Source organism: Phyllobates terribilis, unplaced genomic scaffold (assembly GCF_046119375.1).
Source record: "Phyllobates terribilis strain yellow unplaced genomic scaffold, ASM4611937v1 Scaffold_11__3_contigs__length_659146591, whole genome shotgun sequence".
Lineage (NCBI taxonomy): Eukaryota > Metazoa > Chordata > Amphibia > Anura > Dendrobatidae > Phyllobates > Phyllobates terribilis.
Genome location: NW_027362771.1, coordinates 580079790 through 580107232, shown reverse-complemented (window position 1 = coordinate 580107232; position 27443 = coordinate 580079790). Strand labels below are relative to the sequence as shown.

Genomic DNA, 27443 nt, shown 5'->3' with positions numbered 1-27443 from the left:
TCCAGCATATAACAGAGCATTAATCAAAATACATCCAACAGATTCTTTCAGCTTCATCTCTAGTGGGTAACAAGTCTAGACCCTCCATGTCCTTTATCAACTTCTCATGTTAAATCTCTTTTGGTAGAGGCCGTCTTGGATTTTGGAGAGGTGAACTTCTTTTTGGTGGACCATTCCCCAGGCTTGATTAGATTCGGAAAGTCCAGTCCCATGTCCAGGGGAAGCCATGAAGAAATTTGTATAGGATCTATCTGTAGGAGCTCCCAGGATTTCTCTAGATCGTCAGGGGTACGAATGGTAATTTGTCGTCCCTCTTTAGTGATCCCCAAACCGAAAGGGAAGAGCCACCTGAATCTTAATCCTTTGGCCACTAGTGCGTCTGTCAGTGGCTTTAGTTGTCTCCTTTTTGCTAATGTGGTCGGCGAAATGTCTTGAAAGATTTGAAAATTTGTGTCGTTATAGATTAGAGGGGATTTCTCTCTGGCTCCTTTTAAGATAGCTGCAGTCTCTAGATAATTTAACAGTCCACAGATAACATCTCTAGGTGGTTCCCCATTTTTGGGCTTTGGTTTGAGTGCTCTATGCACTCTTTCAATGATGATACTGTTGGCTTTGTCAGGTCCCAGAATGTAGGAAAATATCTCCATAGAGACTTTGTTGAGAGCCTCTGGCGCCCAGGATTCTGGGATACTTCTCAGGCGAACATTCTTCCTTCTACTCCTATTCTCCTGGTCTTCTACGGATAGGAAAATGTCGTTGAGGTGTTTCTGATGAGTGACAATTTGATCTTTCAAGATGTTAGAGGCCTCTATCAGATCTGTTTGGCTGTTCTCCAGTGTCTCCACTCTGTGGCCTATGTGTTGCATGTCTACTCGTAATCCGTTTATCTCTTGTGTCAATGGCTTCATGCTGTCAGCTAGTAGTTTTTTCATAAAGGAGCGAGAGATTGGTCCCTCTGCATTAGATTCACAGTCAGACTCATCAAAGCTCGCATCTGGGTTGTCCATGTTGGAAGAAAATTTTGTATGGTGCGGTTTTGATTTGTCCTGGATGCTTCCCCCTTCCTTGTCAGAAATTTATCAAGTTCTCCCTGGGGAGTGGATTTCGTAGCCGTTGGGGTATTTCTCGTGAGACTTTTCGCCCTGTCTTTTTGTGTTCGGACCATTATATATTTCTTTAAATATTGGACCACCACTTGGGCTATTTATACATTTAGGCGTTCATATTTATTATTTTAGGTGACATTGAAGGAGATGTGCACTCGCCCTCAATTAGCAGAGGATTTTATAATTTTATAGTTCCTAGCAGTGGCACCAAATAGCCACTAGATGGTGCACTTAGACCGCTGTATCCCAGTTCAGTGTGTTGTAAAATTAGAATCTTCTGGTGTCTGCTCTTAAGGTATATTCAAAGGAGCCTCATGTATTGTAAGGTATATATGTTATTATGTGTGGTGGAGGAAAATTACCTAAGTTATCCCTTTATAACTTGCAACCTCCGCAGGGACTAGGAAAAGAGTTGCAGCTCTCTGATAGAGGTTAGTGTCTATAAATTGCTTAGAGAAGCTGTAAACTGTATAGGTGTTTAGCTGTCTCTGCTGCAGGGAACTGCATTCAGTCGTCTCCACTCCCATGCCACAGTCCCGCCAATATGGCGTCGGCACGTACGGCGGGGAAGTCCCCGGCGATTAATACAGGGCCGCCGTTCCAGCCTCGCCGGGACTCACACACCCAGCTCCCTCCGGCCCATCAGCGGTGCTCCTCCAGCTAAGACCACTTGTGCACTCACTGCAGTCTGTCGGGGGACAAGGCGTCGATTCCCCGCTTCTGGGTCTCTTTAGATCAGTCAGTGGTCCCGTGCAGCAAGTACAGAAGCGGCGACCCTTTTCACCAGACACCACTCCACAGTCACTGGGGCCGAGGGAGTAGTGATTAGTGTTGAGCCACCCCCGTAGTGTTCGAGTTCGGTTCGGTTCGTCGAACACCCGTGTGTTCGCCGAACTGTTCGTCGAACTGTTCGTCGAACACCTTCGAACACCGTTAAAACCAATGGCAGGCAAACAAAAACACATAGAAACACATAGAAAACACCTTCAAAGGTGTCCAAAAGCTGACAAACTGCTCAGAAGACATAACTAACACATGGAAAAGTGACAAGTACATATAGTCATGCGAAAAGAAAAGAGGTGGAGGAGTAAAAGGAGGGGGAGACACAGATATAGGCATGTCATGCCCTTCTAAAATCCAAAAAGTGAGAAGCCGACACGGCCAGTCCGCTCCTGCCCGTGCCACCTCCGTGTCGCCGGGTTTGTGCCAGAGCCGTGGTGAACCCTGACGGCCAGCCCCCCTCTCCCAATACTGGTGCCTGTTCGCTGGTGGGTCGAGCGAGCCCCCCTGTGGTGGAGGCAGGTCTAATCTTTTTAATTTAAATTGTCTCTCTAATTTGAATGAATACACTTTAAATCCATTTACAAGGATCTATTGGAGGGCAAGTCTCATGCCAGCAGCCGCGGTAATTCCAGCTCCAGTAGCGTCCACTAAAGCTGCTGCAGTTAAAAAGCTTTTATAAGGATCGAGCTCGGCTGTCCACCGCAAGGCATCCTACTGCCAGTCCCAGCCCCTATGCCTTGGGGTGCCTCCTGATGCTCTTCACTAAGTATCCCATGGTCCCGAAGCATTTCCTTTGAAAAAATTAAGTGTCTAAACTACAGGTGGTGTAGCTTGCTTAACAGCCGGGATAATCCGCTGACTAGCAGACACTGCTACTAGGCACAAAGTATTTCCTGGGCTAGATGCAGTTAAAAATTTGTAATTAGATACTCTCGTTGGATGCTGAGAAAGCATTCCATAGAGTCTCCTGGCACGCCATTTATGATTCTCTTAAAAAGCTTGGGGTAGGGGTCTAGGGGACCCTTTTATAGCCGGCCCTGTATCGCAATACGTCACCTAGGCTGAAGATAAATGGAACTGTAGCACCCTGAGGGCTCGGTTGCTACAGACGTATTGCACCTCACCCAGAGGTGTGATATCTCACTCTCAGGTAAGGATGGAGTGTGGATCAGGACCCGACACCTGCATGCATTACACCACATTGCCGTGGGGCAGGGCGACCAATATGCCCCTGAGATGGGCACGACAGTCCCTGTCCCTGGCTGGAGTGGGGGGAGGGAACACTGAGGAAGGGGAACCCTGTAGTGCAGGAGCAGGGAGGAAGCAGTTCCTGGGTGCATTGAGAAGGGAGTATAAAAGGTGGGCACCATCTTAGTTCAGTGCAGAGAAGTCTGAGCAGAAGTGGCAGGGAGCAGGGGCTCTGCATGAGCTCTGCTCCGGAGGCGGGCCTAGTAACAGAGGCCCAGGCCTGGAAGAGGGAGAAGGAAGGAAGAGGAGCGGAGAAGGCTCCAGGAACGAGGAATGAAGGGATCCCAGGGGTGCGGACGGGCGAGTCGCCACCGCACGCCCGAATCCACCTGCGTGGAGGGGTCAGGCCAAAGGGGGAGACCGGTCCCCGAACTAGTGGAGGCAGGAAACGACCCTCAGCTAGAAACCGGAGGCTCTGACATTTTATGTGGCGCAGCCCCTCGCTACACCCGCTAGGAAGGCACCACATAGGGTCAGGGAAACTGGCGCCAAGTTTACCAAGAGGAGGCCCGAGGCAGCCGGACAGAAGTGTTGGTAAGAAAGGCCAGACAAAGGACACACAAAGGGGGTCCTGTGAAGTGCTCCAAAGTTATCTGGGAGTTGTCTGAGCCCCTCACCTGGTGAGCACAGTACGACGTGGGCAGCCGTTACCTGCAGACGTGGTCTGGATAATAAGAACTGTGAGTAAAGGCCCTGGACTGCATCACTGACTCCGTGTCGTTACTGCTGCTGCCCTGCACCATCACCCCCATCCTCCGCATACACTGCCCTGAGGCTATACTCCTCCCGTGGGGAGTTATGCTACGCTCTGCTGCACCCACAACACCAGCCTCAGCGGTCTGCCCTGGAGCGGCGGTTCACTCTGACCGCAATCCACGGGTGGCGTAGTCGGACATTTAAACATCAAAACCACATAAATAGTTCTGCCACTGGTTTGACCGCCCTGAGCCACGGAACCGGGTCGCCGCCACGAAGACTACAAACCACCAGCATCCACCAAAAAGGGTCCGGCTCCGGGTGTCCCAAGGCCCAGGGGGTGCGTCAGAACATTTTCATCACCTTTCACAATCACCAATGGGACAAGGCAGGGATGTCCTCTGTCCCCTCTCTTATACATCCTAGTGACGGAGCACCTGCTCTCATCAATTCGCCATAACCCCAATATTAGGTGGATTGAGGTGGGAGGCACCGAGTACAAGTGCTCTCTATTTGCTGATGATGTCCTAGTATATATCACTCAATCACATATATCCATCCCTGCTGTTATGGCTGAAATAGATCACTGTGTTACATGGTAAAATTTTAAAATCAATGCAGCGAAGTCTGAGGCCCTCGATGTCTCCCTCCCCAAATCCATATAGGATTCCATCCAGTCCAACTTTCCCTTTGCCTGGCCCTCACAGGGTATCAAATACTTAGGAATTCCTATTCATAGAGACCTCTCCCATCTATGTTATCTTAATTTTGGGCCCTTTATTGAACAATTCCATACAGACCACGGTTGGCAAGTTAGAACTGTAAGATTCACTACGTGAACCACTGGTGTTTTGTGGAAAAGCACATGTACACTGCGTTCCAAATTATTATGCAAAAAGTGTTTAGGAGTGATAAGGGAAGAATTTGTTTGTTTGTCAGTTAAACTCATTGATGGTGATGTGTGTCAGGGCTCTTTATATCACTGTAAGCAATTGCAGACACCTGTGCTAATTAGTTTGGCAGGTGTGTCCAATGAAAGGCAAGACTACTTAAGAAGACTGTCTCACATTATTAAGCAGCCTACATTTTCTGCCAAAATGGGAAAGAAAAAGGATGTGTCGGCTGCTGAGAAGCAACAAATTGTGGAGTGTTTAGGTCAAGGCATGACTACAATCAACATTGTGCGATGATCAGGATGAAGTGTCTTGGCAATCAAGAAGTATGTAGCTGATTCACAGTACACACGTGTGCGTGCTGATAAGGGCAAATTGAGGACTCTTTCCTACAGGCAATTACGTCAGGTTGAAAGAGCAGCGGCAAAAAAGCCTTGTCATAGCAGCAGACAAGTTTTTGAAGCTGCTTGTGCCTCCAACGTCACCCGAACAACAAGATGCAGGGTCCTTCAGAGGTTTGCAGCTGTGCATACGCCATCCTGTCGACCTCCTCTATCCACTTCACACAAGCAGAAACGGCTCCAGTGGGCCAAACATTACATGAAGACTGATTTCAAAACTGTTTTGTTCACGGATGAGTGCCGTGCAGCGCTCGATGGTCCAGATGGATGGAGTGGAGGATGGCTGGTTGATGGACACCCCACGCAAACACGGCTACAGCGCCAACAAGGAGGAGGTGGAGTAATGTTTTGGGCTGGAATCATGGGGAGAGAGATTGTCGGCCCCTTTAGGATCCCTGAAGGCGCTAAAGATGAACTCCATAATGTATGTGGATTTTCTCAAACAGCACTTCCTGCCATGGTTCAAGAAGAAGAACCGTGTATTTCACAGCAAGATCATTTTTCTGCATGATAATGCACCATCTCATGCTGCACATAAAACATCTGCATCTCTGGCTGATATGGGCATAAAAGGGGACAAACTTATGGTGTGACCCCCATGCTCCCCTGACCTCTACCCCATTCAGAACCTTTGGAGCATCATTAAAAGGAGTGTCTATGATGGCGGGAGGCAGTTCACATCTAAGCAACAGCTCTGGGAGGGTATTCTGTCCTCATGCAAAACAATTGAAGCAGAAACCATCCAAAACCTGACAAATTCAATGGACGAGAGAGTTCAGAAGCTCCTTTCGAACAAGGGGTCCTATGTGAAAATGTAACATCACCTAGAATAACGTTTTGAGTTGAAAACTGTTTGATTTCAGTTTCTAACAACCTGCTAATGCTTATAATTTCAAAAATGACCATTTTTTTGGTCTTTATTAAAATGAAAAGGTTGATCGAAAAGTTTGGGGGATCTAAGAGTGTGGCAACCCAGTAGTCATGATTACTTCGAATTCTGACAATATGAGGGTCATGCTGCAGGTAGTGCAGCAAGAAGGCACTTATGTGTCTTGCGCATCTCGGAGCCCCAAAATTATTTTCCGGGCTAGATGCAGCTAAAAATTATTTTTAATTTTAAATCTGGTGGAGCTTATTATAGATGGCCTAATAGGATCAGTGCTGCACACTGCTACAAAGCCCAAATTATTTTCCAGTCAAGATACAGATAAACATGATTAGTAATTTGAAAGCTTAAAACGGTTGGTAGGGTGATTTTAACCAATCATCAAGCTTTTACTCTCCCCAGGATGACACAGGGGTAGAAAAGTCGTTTCGGATCCATGATTTGTTCATCTTTATGAACGTGAGTCTGTCTACATTATCAGTGGAGAGCCGCGTGCGCTTATCTGTCAGCACACCACCAGCAGCGCTGAACACACGTTCAGACAGAACGCTGGCTGCGGGGCATGACAAGATCTCCAAGGCGTAAGTGGCTAGCTCCGGCCATTTATCCAGATTGGAAGCCCAAAAAGAGCAAGGGTCCAGTGACACAGTCGTGGCTTCAATGTTTACTTGGAGATACTCCTGTACCATCGTCTCTAGGCGTTGACTATGTGTCAGACTTCTTGTCTCCTGTGGCCTTGCAAAGGATGGGCTAAAAAAGTGGTGAAATGATTCCGCAAAATTGATGTTACCAGCAGATACTGTGGTTCTGTTACGGTTTGAGTGCTGAACACTTGACGGTCCCACGGTTGGCAAGTTGGAACTGTGAGATTCACTACGTGCACCACTGGTGTTTTGTGGAAAAGCACATGTAAGATTCTGCAACAGTCTCTGCTGATACTCCTGCATGCGTGCATCCCTTTCTATGGCAGGAATAATTTCGGCAAATTTACTTTTGTACCGGGGATCTAACAGTGTGGCAACCCAGTAGTCAGGATTATTTCTAATTCTCACAATTCGAGGGTCATGTTGCAGGTAGTGCAGCAAGAAGGCACTCATGTGTGTTGCGCATCCAGGAGCACCAAGTCCCTGTTGTGTTGGTGGCGAGGTAACAATCATGCTTCCTTCCTCTGTCCTCTCCCCCCAACCTCGCACAACAGAAATGTGATCAAGGTCTGCCTCATCTGATGAGTCTTCCATCAGTTCGTCCTCCACTCCTTCCTGGGCTCCTGCACCTTCCTCACTAGTTTGGCTGCTACCATGCGCCCTGGTAAAACCATCTCCCCCACCCTCACATGCCTGCCGCCTTGGTGCTGCCGACCGTCTGGACCTTGCAGATGTTAGCCCTTCCGCATACAACTCCTCCTCCTCTACTTCCTCCACCTCCTCTTGTGCCACCACCTGACTCCGAATTCTGTTTAACATGTGCTCCAGCATGTAAATCACCGGAATAGTCATGCTGATAATGGCATCATCAGCATTAAACATCTTCGTCGCCATTTCAAAACTGTGCAGAAGGGTGCATAGGTCCCTGATCTGAGACCACTCCTCCAGCGTGATTTGCCCCACCTCTGGATCTCGTTGGCCCAGGCTATACGTCAGAACGTATTGCACCAGGGCTTGTCGGTGCTGCCACAGTCGCTGCAACATGTGCAGAGTTGAATTCCACCGGGTAGGCACATCGCATTTTAGCCGGTGAAGTGGCAGGCCCAACGACTTCTGTAGAGATGTAAGTCGCTGAGCTGCGGGATGCGAACGGCGGAAGTGAGCACACAGCGACCGTGCCCTCTGCAGAAGGCCATCTAGTCTGGGATAGTGGGCTAAAAATTGCTGGACAACCAGGTTCAACACGTGAGCCATACAAGGCACGTGTGTGACATTGCCCCGGCGAAGGGCCGCACCCAGGTTTGCAGCATTGTCGCACACGGCCTTCCCTGGTTTCAGGTCCAGTGGAGACAGCCATTCATGAAATTGGTTCTCCAGAGCTGACCACAACTCCTCAGCTGTGTGACTCACATTTCCCAGACATTTCAAAGTAAAAACCGCCTGATGACGTTGAGCTCTACTGCCAGCATAGTAAGGAGGTGTGCAGGATCCCTTCTGCGCAGTTAGAAAGCTTGTGGCATGACCAGACAGGCTTTGGGTGCAGGTGGAAGACCGAGAGGAGGTTGAGGAGGCAGAAGCAGTGGAGGAACTTTGACATAAAGAGGATTGACGCACAACTCGTGGGGACGGCAAGACTTGGACAGCAGCCCCTTGTCCTGCTGTCACCATAGTTACCCAGTGCCCAGTCAGCGACATGTAACGCCCCTGTCCATGCCTACTCGTCCAAGTGTCTGTGGTGAAATGCACCCTGTCACACACAGAGTTTCTCAAAGAAGCGGTGATGTTGTGTGCGACATGCTGGTGGAGCGCAGGCACACCTTTCTTTGAGAAGTAGTGCCGACTGGGCATCTGGTACTGGGGCACTGCGACGGACATAAGGTCTCGAAAATCCTCTGTGTCCACCAGGCGGAAAGGCAGCATTTCTGTAGCCAAGAGCTTGCAGATGGTGAAATTCAACCTCTTAGCTTTCTCATGGCTAGGAGGAAATGGTCTTTTACTTGTCCACATCTGAGGGACCGAGGGCTGGCTATTGAGCTTAGACGGGGTTGTTAAGGGTGTCCCCGGCAAACTGCCGGTCTGTGAGGAAGATGCAGGCGGACATGTTAGGTTGCCTTGATCCAAAGGTGGTGCTATCGATGTCGGACAGCGCTCAACACCAGCTGGTGTTACCACCTCCAAAGAAAATGATGACCTGCCAATCACGCTGGCTGTTGCGGGTAAAGAGGTGGCAGGTCTGCGCCCCAAAACAGGTGTGACTGCTGTCCCCCCAGTCACAGAGGATGAAGAGGCCGCGGATGCACAAGATATGGCAGACGGTGGTTGGCCCGGCCGGCTAGGCCACATTGTAGCACACTGAGCTTCCCACTGCAACTTATGCTTCATGTCCATGTGCCGGTTCATGCATGAAGTACTCAAACTATGTATTTTTTGGCCTCTACTTAGCTTTTGCTGACAAATGTTACAGATAACACGAGTTGGGTCATCTTTATCGATCTGAAAAAATGCCCAGGCTATGCAAGGCTTAGCACCCATGCGACCTGAAGAGCCACCACGACTTGTGGTGAGAGGCAGAGTTGTGTTTGAGGATGCAGTTGTTGACGTGCTTCCAGTACTACGTCTCTGTCCAGGAAGGCGCAACCTGACCTCGTCGTCACTAGCATCTTCCTCCACCTCCTCTGCTGACCTCATCTCTTGGCTGACTGTGGGTTGACAGTAAGTGGGATCTCCAACCTCATCATCATCACCCTGTGTGTTATCACACCCGTCGTCCTCAGAGCCAACCTGTTCCTGCCCTGACAAAAAACTAAAGTTGTCGCTCCAATCAGGTATTTGAGTCTTATCATCGTCTTCCTCATTGTCTCCACCAACAGGAGTTACAGTTTGGGAATGAGGGTCTACATTATGGTCAGAACCTTCTGCGTCTGGTCCTGGATCCGACTCATAAAGATTCTGGGCATCAGTGCAGATCATTTCCTCGTCTGGATTCACAGAAGCGCTGGAGTCGACCTCTGATTCCCAGGCTATAGTATGAGTAAATGACGCGCCCCTGGGCCTGTGTCGCGCTGCGTTGCGCACGCGGGAGCTTACCCGGAGCCGGATCTGTTTAGGGTTGTAGTCTCGTGGCGGTGACCCGGTCCGTGCCCAGGGAGTCAAACTGGACGGCAGTCTGTTAGCGGTAGAAAATGGTTGATGACTACGCCACCCGTTGAATGCAGCCAGGGGGCTGCTGCTGCAGGGCAGACCGCTGAGGCCGGTGGAAGGATGGTGCAGCGTGATAGTATAACCCCCAATGGGAGGGGTATGGCCTCAGGGCAGCCGACGTGGATGATGGGGGTAGCAGGAACCACTCAGAGACGGTATGGTAGCGTTCAGGGTCTTTACTGGTAACAACGATAGACCCTCCCGGAGCACTTGCTAGCGAACGGGGCCTGGTCAGTCCTTGAGCAGATGGAATCTCCCCTGGCCAGGCGTAGTTGTAGGCCTCCCAAGCTGACTGTACTCTTCTGGCTACCTTGCTAGAAGCTGATGTAAGTAGCCCACGTCCCTGAGTGTACCGTGTGGTGCTCACCCGTATGGCCGGTGACTCGGGGCCTTCTAATGGCTTCCGCTCCACGATGGCGGTGCTGGTCCCACGCGTGTGACCGTGCCTTCGGGCTTCTGGGCCAGGGGACCTGAAATCCCCTGCCTGACGGATTCTGCTGCTGGGTAGAAGTTAGTCCCCACAGCCTCGGACTCCGGGTCCGGTAAAGAATCTTCTTAGTCAGGGCGAGCTCTTTAGCTGCCAGCCCCTGACTCCTTGTGACTCTGCTGCTTCCTATGCTGCTCTTGTCTCTACTCTTCCTGGACTCCCTAACCCTGCCTCAGCCCCGGGTTTATACAGGGGAAGTTCTTCCCCTCCCAAGGCTGGGCAGGAGGTGTGGCATGCACAGGATCCCTGACCAAAGGACCTCCCACCTGCTCTCAGACGTAATATCTCTATCACTGTGACAACCAGACCCCTGGGGTGTCACACTCCCCCCTAGTGAAATTTAGTACTCCGGGACTAAACACTTTTTAGAAAAATATAACAAGGTATATCAAAGAACAATAAAATACAATAAGGAAACACAATAAGATGGTCACGGATGTCCGCAACCGGGTGCAGTCTTTGAAGAAAAGCAAAGGTGTCCATTTCACCAACACAGGGAGACGTAACCAGGTAGGGGTCTGTCCTACCCCGAGTCCTTAACAGTCTCTAGTCCATCCTGGGTTACGCTCCAACTATATACAAAGGATTCCCGGTAAATCCACCGAAGACTCCTAAAAACAACTAGAAACACAAAATTACACACAAGCAACAATAAACAGGTAAACATTGTAAAACAACTTAAACATTTAGATCCTCCAACGTGCGGGTAACTGGCCTCTAGTGGCCCTAGTGGACCTACGGAGCTGACTGTCTGGCCCTGAACTACAGGGTGTAGGAGCTGTCAAGGGTAAACTGGGCAGCTGTCTACCGGCTCTTTGTCTCACTAGGGGTACGGCAGGCTCACTATAAGCAGAGGGTGGATTCTCCTGTTCCGCTTGGGTGGAGTCTTCTGCCTCCTGGACCGGCTGCTCTTCCAGCTCTACCCGTTGCTCCGTAGGTTCTTGGGATGATGGTTGGAGGAAGGTGAGTACGGGTACCACAACTGCACCATTGACTTGAGTCCAAGACCGAGGGAAGTCCCCGAGCACGGTACTAACCATATCTTCCCTTTCTTCCACGGGTCGATGGTCTTCCTGTTCCTCCTCAGGGTTCCTCAGTTGTTCGGGGCACTTCTTCAGGTGGTCCCGGGATACAATGGCTGTGGTTTCCCCTCCGTCTTTACTGATGGTACAGACCTTCGGGTTCTCGTGGCTTGAGGGCAGTACGGTGTACGGGTCCTTCTCCCACTGGTCGTCCAACTTGTGGAGCCGTCTCTTCCTCTTCAAGACCTGCTCTCCGGGTACCAGGGGAACAGCGGGAGCATACTGGTTGTAAGTCTTCTCTTGTCTTTCCCTAGCCTGACAGAGACTTCGCTCCACGCTCTCCTGTACTTTCCGGTACTGCTGCTGCCTCTCTGTGTCCCAGTCTGTTTCTGGTGAAGTGTCCTCGGGCGTCAGGACTCCCATTTCCAGGTCAACAGGTAACTTACCAGGTCTTGCCCTCATTAGGTAAGCCGGGGTACAGTTGGTGGAACCTACCGGGATGTGGTTGTATAGGTCCACCAGATCGGGCAACTTCTCAGGCCACAGACTGCGTTCTTTCAGGGGCAACGTTTTTAGAAGATCCATTACCACCTGGTTCATTTTCTCACAAAGTCCATTAGTTTGCGGATGGTAGGGTGTCGTCCTTATCTTCCGGCAGCCATACAGATTGCAGAATTCCTGGAAGACCTCCGCTTCAAAGGCAGGTCCCTGGTCCGTCAGCACTTGGTCCGGGTACCCGTGTGGACGGCAAAAGTGCTGCTGGAAGGCTCTAGCTGCTGTTCGAGCCGTTAAGTCCTTGACGGGGACGACAACCAGAAACCGGGAGTAATGATCCACGATGGTTAACGCGTAGACGTAGCCACTTCTGCTGGGGGTCAGTTTTACATGATCCAAGGCTACCAGTTCCAACGGTTGCCGGGTGACGATGGACTGCAGGGGAGTCTTCTGGCTGGCCCGGTCCTTCCTTCTCAGATTGCACGGGCCACAGTCTCTGCACCACTTCTCGATGGTTCCCCTCATGCCTACCCAGTGGAACCGCTCGCGCAGCAGGAACTCCAGCTTTTTCCACCCGAAGTGTCCAGCTCCGTCGTGGTATGCCTCCATCACCATGGCTGCGTCTCTTCGTGGCACCACTACTTGCCAGAGTAGTTCATGCGTCCTGGAGTTAACCATTCTGCGGCACAACTTCCCCTTGTAAAGGAACAGTCGACTCTTCTCTGCCCATAGTTGTTTGGCTTCCTCTGGAGCGTCTGATTCCAGGCTAGCCTCCGGGCGAGTCAGCATCTCCTTCACCAGTCGGACGGCAGGGTCGCTGTCTTGCGTTTCCGCCCAGTTGTAGTGAGGTAAGGGGTTCAACGTAGCAGCCTGCTTACTCCTTACCCGGTGGGAATACTGGATAGTCCCATGACGGTGGAATGCAGGGAGTTCAACTTCTTCCAGTCCCTCCGGATCTTCTCCTCCGTCCGGCAGGTTGGGCATCCTGGACAGGGCGTCCGCGTTGGTATTGGAGCGCCCTGCCCGGTATTTAATTGTGAACTCGTAGTTGGACAGACGGGCCATCCACCTCTGCTCCAGGGCACCGAGTCTTGCCGTGTCCAGGTGTGTCAGCGGGTTGTTATCCGTGTATACGGTGAACCGGGAAGAAGCGAGGTAATGCTTAAAGCGCTCGGTGACTGCCCATACCACGGCCAGGAACTCTAGCTTAAATGAGCTATAATTCTCGGGATTCCTTTCGGTGGGTCGCAGTTTTCGGCTGGCATAGGCGATTACTCGCTCTTTCCCCTGCTGAATCTGGGACAGTACGGCTCCTAGCCCGACGTTACTGGCGTCGGTGTAGAGGATGAAGGGCTGGCTATAGTCCGGATACGCCAAGATTTCATCCCCCGTGAGGGCCATCTTCAGCTGGCGGAAGGACTCTTCCTCTAGCTCTTCCCATTTGAAGGGCGGCTTCTGGTTCTTGGCCTTCCGGGACTGGCCTATCAGGAGGTCCTGCATAGGCGCCGCCTTTTTGGTGAAACCGGGAATAAACCTTCGGTAGTAGCCTACCAACCCTAGGAACTGCCGCACTTCTTTTACGCTGGAAGGGCTTGGCCATCCTTTGATTGCGGTGATCTTATCGGGGTCGGGAGCCACTCCGTCAGCGCTCACCACGTGTCCCAGGTATTGCACCTTTGGTTTCAGGAGGTGACACTTGGAGGGTTTCACCTTTAGGCCGTAACTCGCCAGAGCTTCGAACACCTCCGCCAGGTGTTTCAGGTGGTCCTCATAAGTTTTGGAGTATACGATGACATCGTCCAGGTACAACAGGACCGTCTCGAAGTTTCTGTGGCCCAGACAGCACTCCATTAATCGTTGGAAGGTTCCTGGGGCGTTGCAGAGTCCGAACGGCATGCAGGTGAACTCGCTAAGTCCCATCGGGGTGGTGAATGCGGTCTTCTCCCGGTCCGCCTCTGCTACAGGAACCTGCCAGTACCCGCTAGTGAGATCCAAGGTAGAGAAGAAGTTAGCAGATCTTAAAGCAGCCAATGACTCCTCTATCCTTGGTAAGGGGTACGCATCCTTGTGTGTGATACGGTTGATTTTCCGGTAATCTACACACATCCTCATGGTGTTGTCTTTCTTTTTGACTAAAACTAGTGGGGCTGCCCAGGGGCTACAGCTATCCCGGATTACCCCAGCCTCCTTCATGTCTCTAAGCATCCCCTTGGCGTGTTGGTAATGTGCAGGGGATACGGGTCGATACCTCTCTTTTATGGGAGGATGATCTCCCGTGGGGATGCGGTGTTCTACCCCCTTGACTCGCCCGAAGTCTAACGGGTGTTTACTAAACACTCTCTCATACTCTTGAACCACCCGATAGACTCCTTGTTTCTGGTGTGAGGGAGTGGAGTCAGTACCCAGATGTAGTTGCTGACACCAGTCCTCCATGTCTTTCTTAGAGCCGTTACCTTCCTCCGGGTGAGATGGAGGCAAGGGTTCCACAGATTGTATAGAATTTTGATTAGTGGTATATAATTTGGCTAGCGTGGCATACCGGGGCAGGTACACTTCCCTCTCCCCGATATTTATTATGCGAACGGGCACCCTCCCATGGCGTACATTGACCACCCCCCGTGCTGTCAAAATGGTGGGCCTACTGTCTGAGTAAACTGGTTCTACCATTGCCTGGTAATCTCTACCTCTCAGACCAATAGCTGCCCGGCACCAAATCATCATTTCACTTTTTGGGGGCATGGCAATAGGAAAAGGGTCACACATTCTTACGCTACCAATCTCACCGCCGGAGAGTTCCACTTGTTGCCGTTGCATCAGTGCCCGGATCTCTTTCTGGAGCACCCGCTGCTCGCCGGAGCTGGCATTCTTGGCAACCTGCTGTAAAAGGAAAATCACCTCTGCAAGACAATTTTCAATTACATTAGTTCCTAGAGTTATTTTTGGGTGACTCTCATGTTTGTCAATATCTACAATGATCAGTCCCTGTGCGGCCAGTTCGACTCTACCAATTTTGATGGTCACCTCTTTAAATCCGATCTGTGGCACGGGCTGACCATTGCTGGCGATGATACTCAAGTCGTCGTCAGGGTAGCGGGTAATATCCGAGTCATTCTAGTACTGCTTGAAGAGCACGTACGGGATGGTGGTGACCTGTGACCCGGTGTCCAGTAGGGCACTCATGGGAATGCCATCCAGTACCACAGGCAAGACTGGACGTCCTCCCACATATCTGTCGCGCCAGTTCGATGGGCCTGGTGATCTTTTTCCTGGGGGTTGGCCCTCTACCCCAGGTTGTGCCCGTTTAAAGAACAGTACCTTTCCATATGTCCGGGTTGATTGCAGCGGCGGCAGATGGGTCGTCCGTCCTCGCTGTATCGGTCACTGGGTCTTCCTCTGGCCGGTGGGGTCCTCCTTGGTCGACGCCACGGGATGTCCTCCGGTCCGGATGCCAGCTGGATCTTCCCTGGAGTGGAAACCTGTAAAGACTGCACAGTTCGGGTTAGCGCAGCAACGCTTTTAGCTAGCTCTTGGACCTGATGGTGTAGGTCTGGAGCCGGGTCATTGTCCAAAGCCTGCGCATCAGCTCCCACAGGCCCTGCTGACAAGGGCGCCGCCTCCTGGTAGTAAGTGGTAGTGGGGCGTCTGTGGGTCACAACGCCACCTGGTGCCGGTTCTCGGAGCACCCGGATGGCTCTGTCCTTGAACTGTGCAAATTCTAGATGAGGGTCCTGTAAGGCCATTGCCCGCAACTGGGTGCGGTGGGCATTGCAATATAAACCCTCTATAAATTGTTCGGTCAACAGCCTGTCCTCGTTTCCCACTCCATTAGGGTCGGTCTGCTTAATGGCCCTCAGGGCCTCTTGTAGGTTGAGTGCATAGTCCCTTATACTCTCATGCGCTCGCTGCTTGCACCCGTAGAATCTAAGTTTAATCTCGGCTGAGGTGCGGGTATCAAAAGTGTCCTTCAGCCGGGTTAGTATCCCTGCGACAGTCTTCCTCCCAGGTGGCCAGGATTTTACTTCCCTTTTGGCTGCCCCAGTTAGTTGGGCCACCAGGATGCTCACTTTTTGCTCTTCTGTGAGGGGGTACACCTGGAAGAGGCTATCCAGCTTTTCTCTAAAGTCATGCAGGGTATGTGACTCCCCTGAGTACTGGGGTAGCCAAGCTGCTCCCGGGATATAGGGCATGGTGAAGGGCATAACTGCAACAGCGGTAGCGCTGGCGGGGGTTGAGGCAGTGGAGCTCTCCTCCGTATCCGACATCTTCCTCCCCCCTAGTGGACCGTGGCCTACCTTGCGATGATCCTGTTCCGTAGGCCGCGGCTCCGCAGTGGATCGTCAGGGTTGAGGACCTTCCGTCGCGCTCCTGTGACGTCGGCGTCTGCTGGGCTCCTTCCAGGACCTTACGCAACGTCCGGACGTGAGGCGGGGCTTCAGTTCTCGCGCGCTTTCGGAGTCCACGCCCCTCTTCTTCCCGCGCGGCGTCCTCAAGATGGCGTCCAATGGCGGGAAAACTCCACGGATGGCGGGAAGAAGGCTGAAGATGGCGCCGGATGGCGGGAAACTTCACCGATGGCGGGAAGAAGGCTGAAGATGGCGCCGGATGGCGGGAATCTTCACCGATGGCGGGAATCTTCACCACTGGTAAGTTTGAACAGTCTTTGCTTTTCAGGCACGCAGTACCCGGTGGTTGCGGGCACGTGATCCTGCCGACTACGCCAAAGTTGACGCGCCCCTGGGCCTGTGTCGCGCTGCGTTGCGCACGCGGGAGCTTACCCGGAGCCGGATCTGTTTAGGGTTGTAGTCTCGTGGCGGTGACCCGGTCCGTGCCCAGGGAGTCAAACTGGACGGCAGTCTGTTAGCGGTAGAAAATGGTTGATGACTACGCCACCCGTTGAATGCAGCCAGGGGGCTGCTGCTGCAGGGCAGACCGCTGAGGCCGGTGGAAGGATGGTGCAGCGTGATAGTATAACCCCCAACGGGAGGGGTATGGCCTCAGGGCAGCCGACGTGGATGATGGGGGTAGCAGGAACCACTCAGAGACGGTATGGTAGCGTTCAGGGTCTTTACTGGTAACAACGATAGACCCTCCCGGAGTACTTGCTAGCGAACGGGGCCTGGTCAGTCCTTGAGCAGATGGAATCTCCCCTGGCCAGGCGTAGTTGTAGGCCTCCCAAGCTGACTGTACTCTTCTGGCTACCTTGCTAGAAGCTGATGTAAGTAGCCCACGTCCCTGAGTGTACCGTGTGGTGCTCACCCGTATGGCCGGTGACTCGGGGCCTTCTAATGGCTTCCGCTCCACGATGGCGGTGCTGGTCCCACGCGTGTGACCGTGCCTTCGGGCTTCTGGGCCAGGGGACCTGAAATCCCCTGCCTGACGGATTCTGCTGCTGGGTAGAAGTTAGTCCCCACAGCCTCGGACTCCGGGTCCGGTAAAGAATCTTCTTAGTCAGGGCGAGCTCTTTAGCTGCCAGCCCCTGACTCCTTGTGACTCTGCTGCTTCCTATGCTGCTCTTGTCTCTACTCTTCCTGGACTCCCTAACCCTGCCTCAGCCCCGGGTTTATACAGGGGAAGTTCTTCCCCTCCCAAGGCTGGGCAGGAGGTGTGGCATGCACAGGATCCCTGACCAAAGGACCTCCCACCTGCTCTCAGACGTAATATCTCTATCACTGTGACAACCAGACCCCTGGGGTGTCACATAAACAGCTCTGCAGACTCAACCATCTGTTCTACCTCATACTCAGACGGGCAGCTGGAGATTTGGGAGCTGTGAGGAAGCAAGTGCGATTTGGGTGACACCTTTGAGGACTGGAGTATTTGTGATGTTGAAGTTGATGTGGAGGAGAGCCCACTTAAAGGAGCACTTGATATCCGTTGAAGCACCTGCTGTTTTTGTGCCTCATCTGGAATTTGTAGCGATTGGCGTGGCCGTAAGAAAGGGATCTTATCACATTGTCCGCTAAAAGAAGTAGACATTTTAGTTTGGCTGGAAGATGGTCTTTCTTCTGCAGATGTTACTGTTGCTTAAACACCTACCCCATGGACACAACCTTTTTTCCCCTTCCCAACACGCCTATTCCCCTTTCCACCAGCAGCAGGCCTTTTTCCACTCATTTTGGTGGTTAACTAATTCACAACTCTGGAGTTGTTTGCACAAAAAAACAATGGATGGTAACCGAGCAGAGCTGAGTGGCCAAACTGTGGTATTAGGCCAAAACTATTGGCTGGGTTAGATGCAGAAAAAAATTATATTCAATTTGCAACCTGATGGAGGTCAGTATAGATGGACTAATACAACAAGTCCCACACACAGCTAGAAGCCCAATATTTTTTCTGAGGTAGATGCAGAAAAAAATATATTCAGTTTGCAACCTGATGGAGGTCAGTACAGATGGACTAATACAACAAGTCCCACACACAGCTAGAAGCCCAATATTTTTTCAGAGGTAGATGCAGAAAAAAATATATTCAGTTTGCAACCTGATGGAGGTCTGTATAGATGGATTAATAGAACAAGTCCCACACACAGCTAGAAGCCCAATATTTTTTCAGAGGTAGATGCAGAAAAAAATATATTCAGTTTGCAACCTGATGGAGGTCAGTATAGATGGACTAATACAACAAGTCCCACACACAGCTAGAAGCCCAATATTTTTTCAGAGGTAGATGCAGAAAAAAATTATATTCAGTTTGCAACCTGATGGAGGTCTGTATAGATGGATTAATAGAACAAGACCCACACACAGCTAGAAGCCCAATATTTTTTCAGAGGTAGATGCAGAAAAAAATATATTCAGTTTGCAACCTGATGGAGGTCAGTATAGATGGACTAATACAACAAGTCCCACACACAGCTAGAAGCCCAAATATTTTTTCAGAGATACTGTAGATGCAGATAAAAATTATTTTTAATTTGCAACCTGATGGAGGTCAGTATAGATGGACTAATAGAGAAAGTCCGACACACTGCTAGAAGGCCAAATATTTTTTCAGAGCTAGATGCAGAAAAAAATTAGATTCAGTTTGCAACCTGATGGAGGTCAGTATAGATGGACTAACAGAGAAAGTCCCACACACTGCTAGAAGGCCAAATATTTTTTCAGAGCTAGATGCATACAAAAAATTATTTTGAATTTGCAACCTGATGGAGGTCAGTATAGGTGGACTAATAGAACAAGTCCCACACACTGCTAGAAGGCCAAATATTTTTTCAGAGCTAGATGCAGAAAAAAATTATATTCAGTTTGCAACCTGATGGAGGTCTGTATAGATGGATTAATAGAACAAGACCCACACACAGCTAGAAGCCCAATATTTTTTCAGAGGTAGATGCAGAAAAAAATATATTCAGTTTGCAACCTGATGGAGGTCAGTATAGATGGACTAATACAACAAGTCCCACACACAGCTAGAAGCCCAATATTTTTTCAGAGGTAGATGCAGAAAAAAATATATTCAGTTTGCAACCTGATGGAGGTCAGTATAGATGGACTAATACAACAAGTCCCACACACAGCTAGAAGCCCAAATATTTTTTCAGAGGTACTGTAGATGCAGATAAAAATTATTTTTAATTTGCAACCTGATGGAGGTCAGTATAGATGGACTAATAGAGAAAGTCCGACACACTACTAGAAGGCCAAATATTTTTTCAGAGCTAGATGCAGAAAAAAATTATATTCAGTTTGCAACCTGATGGAGGTCAGTATAGATGGATTAATAGAACAAGACCCACACACAGCTAGAAGCCCAATATTTTTTCAGAGGTAGATGCAGAAAAAAATATATTCAGTTTGCAACCTGATGGAGGTCAGTATAGATGGACTAACAGAGAAAGTCCCACACACTACTAGAAGGCCAAATATTTTTTCAGAGCTAGATGCAGAAAAAAATTATATTCAGTTTGCAACCTGATGGAGGTCTGTATAGATGGATTAATAGAACAAGACCCACACACAGCTAGAAGCCCAATATTTTTTCAGAGGTAGATGCAGAAAAAAATATATTCAGTTTGCAACCTGATGGAGGTCAGTATAGATGGACTAATACAACAAGTCCCACACACAGCTAGAAGCCCAATATTTTTTCAGAGGTAGATGCAGAAAAAAATATATTCAGTTTGCAACCTGATGGAGGTCAGTATAGGTGGACTAATAGAACAAGTCCCACACACTGCTAGAAGGCCAAATATTTTTTCAGAGCTAGATGCAGAAAAAAATTAGATTCAGTTTGCAACCTGATGGAGGTCAGTATAGATGGACTAATAGAATGATGCTATGCCCAAAAGATTTTACTTCACTAGGTGCAGTAAAAAAATTGGTATTCTATACACAGGTGGTATATCTTGCAACACAGATAGGCTACTCCACTGACTAACACACTCTGCAATAGGCCAAAAAGGATTAGCTTTGCTAGATTCAGCCAAATGCTGTGAAAAAAACTTGCACAGCACTGGCACAGACCTGCCTGGCAAAAACTGATAGGAACTGATGTAACCTAGTCCTGAAAAGGACTCCAATTATAATTAGTCTTTACTCCCACAACCTATCTATTTAAGAGCACAGACCTGCCTGATAAAAGTCGTAGGAAATGCTGTAACCTAGTCCTTAAAAGGACTGCAATCACAACTATTCCCTACTCCCAAGCTATCTGTATATTTGTGCGAAAATTGGCTTGAAATTAACAAGGTATAGCGCACACAGCAACAGCGGTGCCGTCTAACACGCAGCTGCAGCAGTGAGAAAATGGTGGCGACGGGGAAAATGGCTTGGTCTTATAGGGCAAGGACATGTGACATACACTGCCAATGACACATGCCCTTGCTTGTGTGAAAAAAAGCACTTCGCTCCGTGTGTGCGCTGCTGATAGGCTGACAGATTGCACCTCCCCACTGTAAATGTGGGAAAGAGAAAAAAAAATGGAGATCTTCATTGTTCCTGCAGAGATCCATCCCCTGCCCCTCCCCCCACCCCGCTGTACACTCAAACTGCGTATTAACATTAATTTTCATCATTACTGAGAAAAAATCCAGTTATGATTTTGGTGCACGAACAGTTATCGAACATAACCTCGAACAGCCGAATTTTTCTCAAATTGTTCGTGTTCGCCGAACGGCTCGAACACCGCCCAAAACAGCTCGAATTTGAGATTGGCGAACAGTTCGAGTAGAACAACGCTCATCTCTAGTAGTGATAGCTATGCTGCAAGCACACCCCGCTCACTCCGGATCTCTCCTCTGTGCCTCAGCGGTTCCCACTGGTCTTCAGGCAAGGCCGGGGCTTCAACCCTTCAGGTAGGCCCGAGTTATCCAGGCGGCGGTATATCTCTAGGATTATCCCAGGAGGCAGCTGTGTGGCTAAGGGATGTTTCTCTCGTGTTTAGATGCAGGATGGGGTGAGAGAGCCCCCTATAAATCAGAGTTTTTTAGCTTAATCCAGAGAGCTCTAAGAGATGCATCTCTCTTCTCCAGAGCTAGGACATGCCCCTGTTTTAAGGCATTTTTATTACTTACTGCAAAGTCAAAAGTTTACATACATTTCATTAGTATTTGGTACCATTGGCCTTAAAGTGAACGACTTGAGTCAAACGTTTGGGATATCCTTCCACAAGCTTCTCACAATAGTTGGTCGGAATTTGGGCCGATTCTTCCTGACAAAACTGGTGTAACTAATCGAGTATGTAAGTCGTCTTGCTCGCACCTGCCTTTTCAGCTTTGCCCATAAATTTTCAATAGGATTGAGATCAGGGCTTTGTGATGGCCACTCCAAAACATTGACTTTGTTATCCTTAAGCCACTTTGTTACCATTTTGGTAGTATGCTTCGGGTCATTGTCCATTTGGAAGACCCATTTCCGCACAAGCTTTAACTTCCTGGCTGATGTCTTGAGATGTTTCTTCAGCATTGCCACATAATCTTCTTTTCTCATGTTGCCATCTATTTTGTGAAGTGCACCAGTCCCTCCTCCAGCAAAACAATCCCACAACATAATGCTGCCACCCCCGTGTTTCACAGTTGGGATGGTGTTCTTAGGCTTCCAAGCTTCTCCCTTTTTTCTCCAAACATAACGATGGTCATTACGCCCAAAAAGTTCAATTTTAGTTTCATGAGATCACACGACATGTCTCCAAAAATTAAGGTCTTTGTTTCTGTGTGCATATACAAACATTATTCTGGCTTTTTTATGTTTCTTTTGGAGTAATGTCTTCTTCCTGGCAGAGTGGCCTTTCAGCTCATGTTGATACAGTACTTGTTTCACTGTGGATATTGACACAATCTTACCAGCTTCCTCCATCATTTCACAAGGTTGTTTGCTTTTGTCCTTGGGTTGATATGCACATGTCGGACCAAAGCACGTTCATCTCTGGGACACAGAACCCGTCTCCTTCCTGAGCAGTATGATGGCTGCGAATTCCCATCTTGTTTGTAGTTGCGTATAATTGTTTATACAGATTAACGAGGCACCTTGAGGTATCTTGAAATTGTACTCAAGGATAAGCCAGACTTGTGCAAGTCCATAATTCTCTTCCTGATATCTTGGCTAATTTCTTTAGACTTTCTCATGATGCTACACAAAGAACCAGTGTGTTTCAGGTGCGCATTAAAATACATCCACAGGTCTGTCTCTAATTAACTCAGATGTTGCCAAAAAACCTATAAGAAGCTTCCAAACACATGACATCATCATATGGGCAGTGCAGAATTGTTTAAAGGCATAGTAATCTTAGTGTATGTAAACTTTTGACTTTGCAGTAAGTAATAAAAATGCCTTAAAACATTCTCTCTCTCTCTCATTATTGGCAAATATTAAAAATCATAGTAAAACTAATTGACCTAAAACAGGAAATGTTTATTCTGATTTCATGTCAGATATTGAGAAAAACATGCATATGTGTCTTTTTATATAGTGGATGTAAACTTCTGGTTTCAACTGTATATCCCTCATTCTTCTATATATGTAAGGCTTGTTTGCCGAAATGCGTTGGTTGCTCACTAGAGGAACCGCCAATGTTTTTATGTACAAATAAAGTTCATTTTTTATCTACCTTACCTGCTGCTATGCTGGAGGATTTGTTCTCCTTTCTCAATTGCTGCGCCTAGACATGGGTGGCTCCGTGAGAAGGCTCCAACGCCATCCTGCTGCAACACGTCTGGTGAGCTGACTCTCCTCTCCACCCTTTCTCTGCTTGGATATTTACTTTATCATATAATGTACTAGAAACAGAAAAAAATTGAAAGTAAGATGAGTTGGTGCAAAACTCCCCCGAAACTTCGCTATTGTCATTTGACTTGCAATTTTACGGTGCTCACTGTTTGATTAAAACATGATTCACGTCATAACGATTGTGGTGATACCAAACTTATACAGTTTTTTCCTTATCTACTTTTAAAAAATTCTGGTATTGGTTACATCATTTTACATTTTGATATCTTGAATAAGTCTTAGCCCCTTAAAAAATATTTTTTAACCCCAGGACAACCCCTTATACTATTTTTTAAAGTTGGTGCTACAAGACATCTCTGAGCATCGCAGTCCGTATCTTTGTGTTGGAAGTGCCCAACTTTCCACGATTGAGACATTGATACTATTGTGTTTGCGTTTGTGCTCAGTTCTTTATTAAGAGCCTGATCCAATATTGTTTTTTCCGTAGTCAAACATTTAGTTGACTAATGGTTCCCGTGTAACTTTTTTTTCTCTGCAAGCATATAACTTCATAGTAGTGAATAAGGGCAGAGCTGGACAGGGCCAGACTAAGACACCCATCCATGGGAAGCTATCCAGATGCAATACAAAGCTCAGAAAGAGGGGCCGTGTCCCTAATTGTGCAAAATACAAGAGATAACAGCAAAACCAAAAAACTGAGCTGGACTATAAGCTGGTATACGTGCAAAGCGTAAGAGTATGTTCACACTGTGCCATTAGGTGGTAGTAGAGAATTAATGAAGCAGCTCTGCCTTCCATATAAAGAAATAAGGTCACATGGTTAAAGCCTATCACCAACATTTTCCAGAACAGAAAGAGAGACAAATCATGTTGCACGCGTAGTATGCTGCGGCAAATTTTTACCAAGCCCCTAGTCGCACCCATTTACCATTTCTTTCTACCATGGCAGGAGGAGATGTCAGATGGCGGTGATTATTGCATTTTTTATGCCTTTTTCTCTTTTTTGATGCGTTTCTGGTGCAGATGTGAAGCCGCGTTTTTTATTGTACAGAAAAACTTTGATTTTGCACTTTAAAAAGTATCAAAACTGCACAGTTCAGCAGCGTCTGGCACTGTTTTCATTAAATCACATCCATATAACACATAAAAGGAGATTTTTGTGTACTCACCATAAAATCTCTTTCTCTTAGCCTCTAATTGGGGAACACAGGACCATGGGTGTTATGCTGCTGTCCACTAGGAGGCGACACTATGCATAATCTGAAAAGATTAACCGTGGCTCCTCCTCTGCAGTATACACCCCTGGACGGTGTAAGCCTTCTCCAGTTTTGTGCAAAAGCAGTAGGAGGAACGTAACATGGATAACATAATCATACCTATAAGAAGGCAACTATGTACGAGCTCAAACAAAGACAATATGAGAACTCAACATCACAACGGCCCAGAACGGGGAACAGGGTGGGAGCTGTGTCCCCCAATTAGAGGCTAAGAGAAGGAGATTTTACGGTGAGTACACAAAAATCTCCTTTACTCTGTCGCCTCATTGGGTGACACAGGACCATGGGACATCCCAAAGCAGTCACTGGGTGGGAAGCAATGGACGAATATTGTGTAGACAGGCCCCTACATTTGGGGCACTGTCGCCTGCAGAACCCATCTACCCAGGCTCGCGTCTGCTGAGGACTGGGTATGAACCCTGTAGTGTTTGGTAAACGTGTGTAGGCTAGTCCAGGTGGCTGCTTTACACACTTGTTGTGCCGAAGCCTGGTGCCGAATGGCCCAGGAGGCCCCTACCGCACGTGTAGAGTGTGCCGTAATTCGTGCTGGAAGAGGAGAATTTTTGAGGCGGTATGCCTCTTGTATGGTGGATTTGATCCACCTGGCAAGGGTAGCTTTGGAAGCTGGCAGACCCCTGCGGCCGCCTTCCAGTAGAAGGAAAAGAGAAACAGACTTGCGGAAGGGCGCAGTCCTAGACACATAGATACGCAATGCCCTGACAAGGTCAAGCATATGCAGAGCCGTCTGCACTCTATGAACCGGGGCTGACAGAGGGACGGCAGTGAAATTTCCTCATTGAGGTGGAAGTTGGACACAACCTTCAGAAGGAAGGATGGGACCGTACGGAGAACTACCTTGTCCTGGTCTGTTAGTTCAGACACCCTGCGTAGCGAGGTGATTGCCACTAGGAAATCCACTTTCTGGGATAGAAGGTGGAGTGGGACTTCACTAAGGGGTTCAAAGGTGTTTCCTGCAATGTTGTCAGCACCAGGTTGAGGTCCCACGTTTTTAGTGGTCGTCTGTATAGGGGAACCAATCGGGAAACCCTCTGAAGAAATGTCCTTACTTGCGGCTTGTTAGCAATGCACTTCTGAGAAAGCACTGAGAGAGCTGACACCTGGCTCTTAAGGGAGGCCAGGAACAGTCTGGCCTCCAACCCGATTGGAGAAACCCAAGTACCCTGGGGAGGGAATAAGGGAATGGGATCTGGCCACGAGATTCGCACCAGGTAAAGAAGGCTTTCCAGGTACGGTAATAAATCTTAGCAGAGGTTGGCTTCCGTGCCCTGATCATGGTTGCAATGACGTGCGGCGAGAACCCTGACTGGGTTAGAATCCAAGTCTCAATGGCCACGCCGTCAAATTGAGGGCCCCTGAGTTCTGGTGGTAGAACAGGCCTTGTGACCGAAGATCCGGGCGGTCGGGGACATGCCAGAGGACGTCTGCTATGATCTGTACGATGTCGGCATACCATGTACGTCTGGGCCAGTCCGGTGTGATTAGGATGGTTGGAACTCCCTCTTGCTTGATCTTCCTCACCACTCTGGATATCAGGGGGAGAGGTGGAAAAATGTACAGGAGCTGGAACTGGGTCCAGTCCTGAACCAGGGCGTCCGCTCCTAGCGCCCGCAGGTCGTGTGTTCTGGCCATGAAGTTGGAGACCTTGGTATTGAAGTGGGATGCCATTAGGTCCACGTCTGGAGTCCCCCAGCGATGGCAGATCTGGCGAAAAACTTCGGGATGGAGAGACCGCTCTCCTGAACCCATTGCTTGCCGGCTGAGGAAGTCTACTTCCCAGTTGTCCACACCTGGAATGTGGACCGCAGAGAGAACCAAACCTGTGTCTTCCGCCCAGTGGAGAATGTGTGTCACTTCTCGCATCGCCTGGGCACTGCGGGTCCCCCCATGGTGATTCACATATGCCACAGCCGACTGTACTCTGATGTGAGAGGCTGCCAGTAATTGATGGAAGGCTATCAATGTAAGGAGGATGGCACAAATTTCCAAGATGTTGATGGGCATGGTCGCTTCCGCTGGGGACCACATGCCCTGTGCTCTGTGGTGTAAGTGCACCGCATCCCAACCCGTCAGGCTCGCGTCGGTGGTCAGAACCTTCCATTGACCCGTGAGAAAGGATTTCCCCTTTGTTAGTGAGGTTGGCTTGAGCTACCAGTGCAGGGACTTCCTGGTTGACGACATCAGCTGGAACTCCCTGTCGAGAGAAAAAGGGGGTTCCTGTCCCATGACTTGAGGATGGGTAGTTGGAGAGGCCTGAGGTGAAGCTGGGCAAATGGGACCGCTTCTATTGCCGCCATTATCCTGTCGAGGACTCTCATGGCAAACCGGAGAGATCGAGGGGGTTTGCTGAGGAGGGTGCGAACTCCTAGACGGAGAGGCAGTGCCTTGTCCTTGGGAAGGAGCACTAAACCCCTGAAGGTGTTGAATACCATTCCCAGGAAGGTCAGAGACTGACTCGTGGTTGGTGATGACCTTTGTAGGTTGACTAACCAGCCCAGGTGACTCAGAGTGTCGATTGTGATTGAGACGCTGAGTTCGTAGTCCTTGAAAGTAGGAGCCTTGATAAGGAGATCGTTCAGGCATGGAACGACTACTATGCCTCTGGAGTGCAGGACGTCCATGGTGGCTGCCATGACTTTGGTAAACCCTCTGAGAGCCGCGGCGAGTCCGAATGGGAGAGCCACTAACAGGTAGTGGTCCTGGTCGATTGCGAACCTGAGAAATCTCAGATGGGCTGGTGCAATTGGTATATGCAAGTATGCGTCTTGTATGTCTATGGAGGTGAGAAATTCTCCCTTCTCCATGGACGCAATGATGGACCGAAGGGACTCCATGCGGAGGTTAGGTACTCGTACATATTTGTTGAGCTGTTTTAGGTCCAGTATGGGCCGTACACCGCCTCCTTTCTTGGGGACTACGAATAAATTGGAGTAGAACCCTCGGAAGCGCTCGGCCGTGGGGACCGGTACTATGACTCCTGCTTGAAGAAGCGAGGAGACAGCTTGGCGGAAGGCACGAGCCTTGGCTGGCGGCTTTGGGGGAACAGAAAGAAAGAGTCTGTTTGGTGGGTTGGAAGTGAACTCTATCTTGTATCCTGAAGACACTAGTTCCCTGACCCACCTGT

The 27443-nt window shown here is 49.3% G+C and overlaps 1 long non-coding RNA gene across 2 annotated transcripts in view; it reads right to left on the bottom strand.

The window, feature by feature from the left end:
• Positions 1–23060, bottom strand: part of LOC141166964 (uncharacterized) — an 80956-nt gene extending 57896 nt beyond the window's left edge. For both annotated transcript variants that reach the window (XR_012251370.1, XR_012251371.1), the window contains exon 1: positions 22911–23060. This is a non-coding gene — a long non-coding RNA (uncharacterized lncRNA). The remainder of the gene's footprint in view (positions 1–22910) is intronic.
• Positions 23061–27443: the final 4383 nt, after the last annotated feature.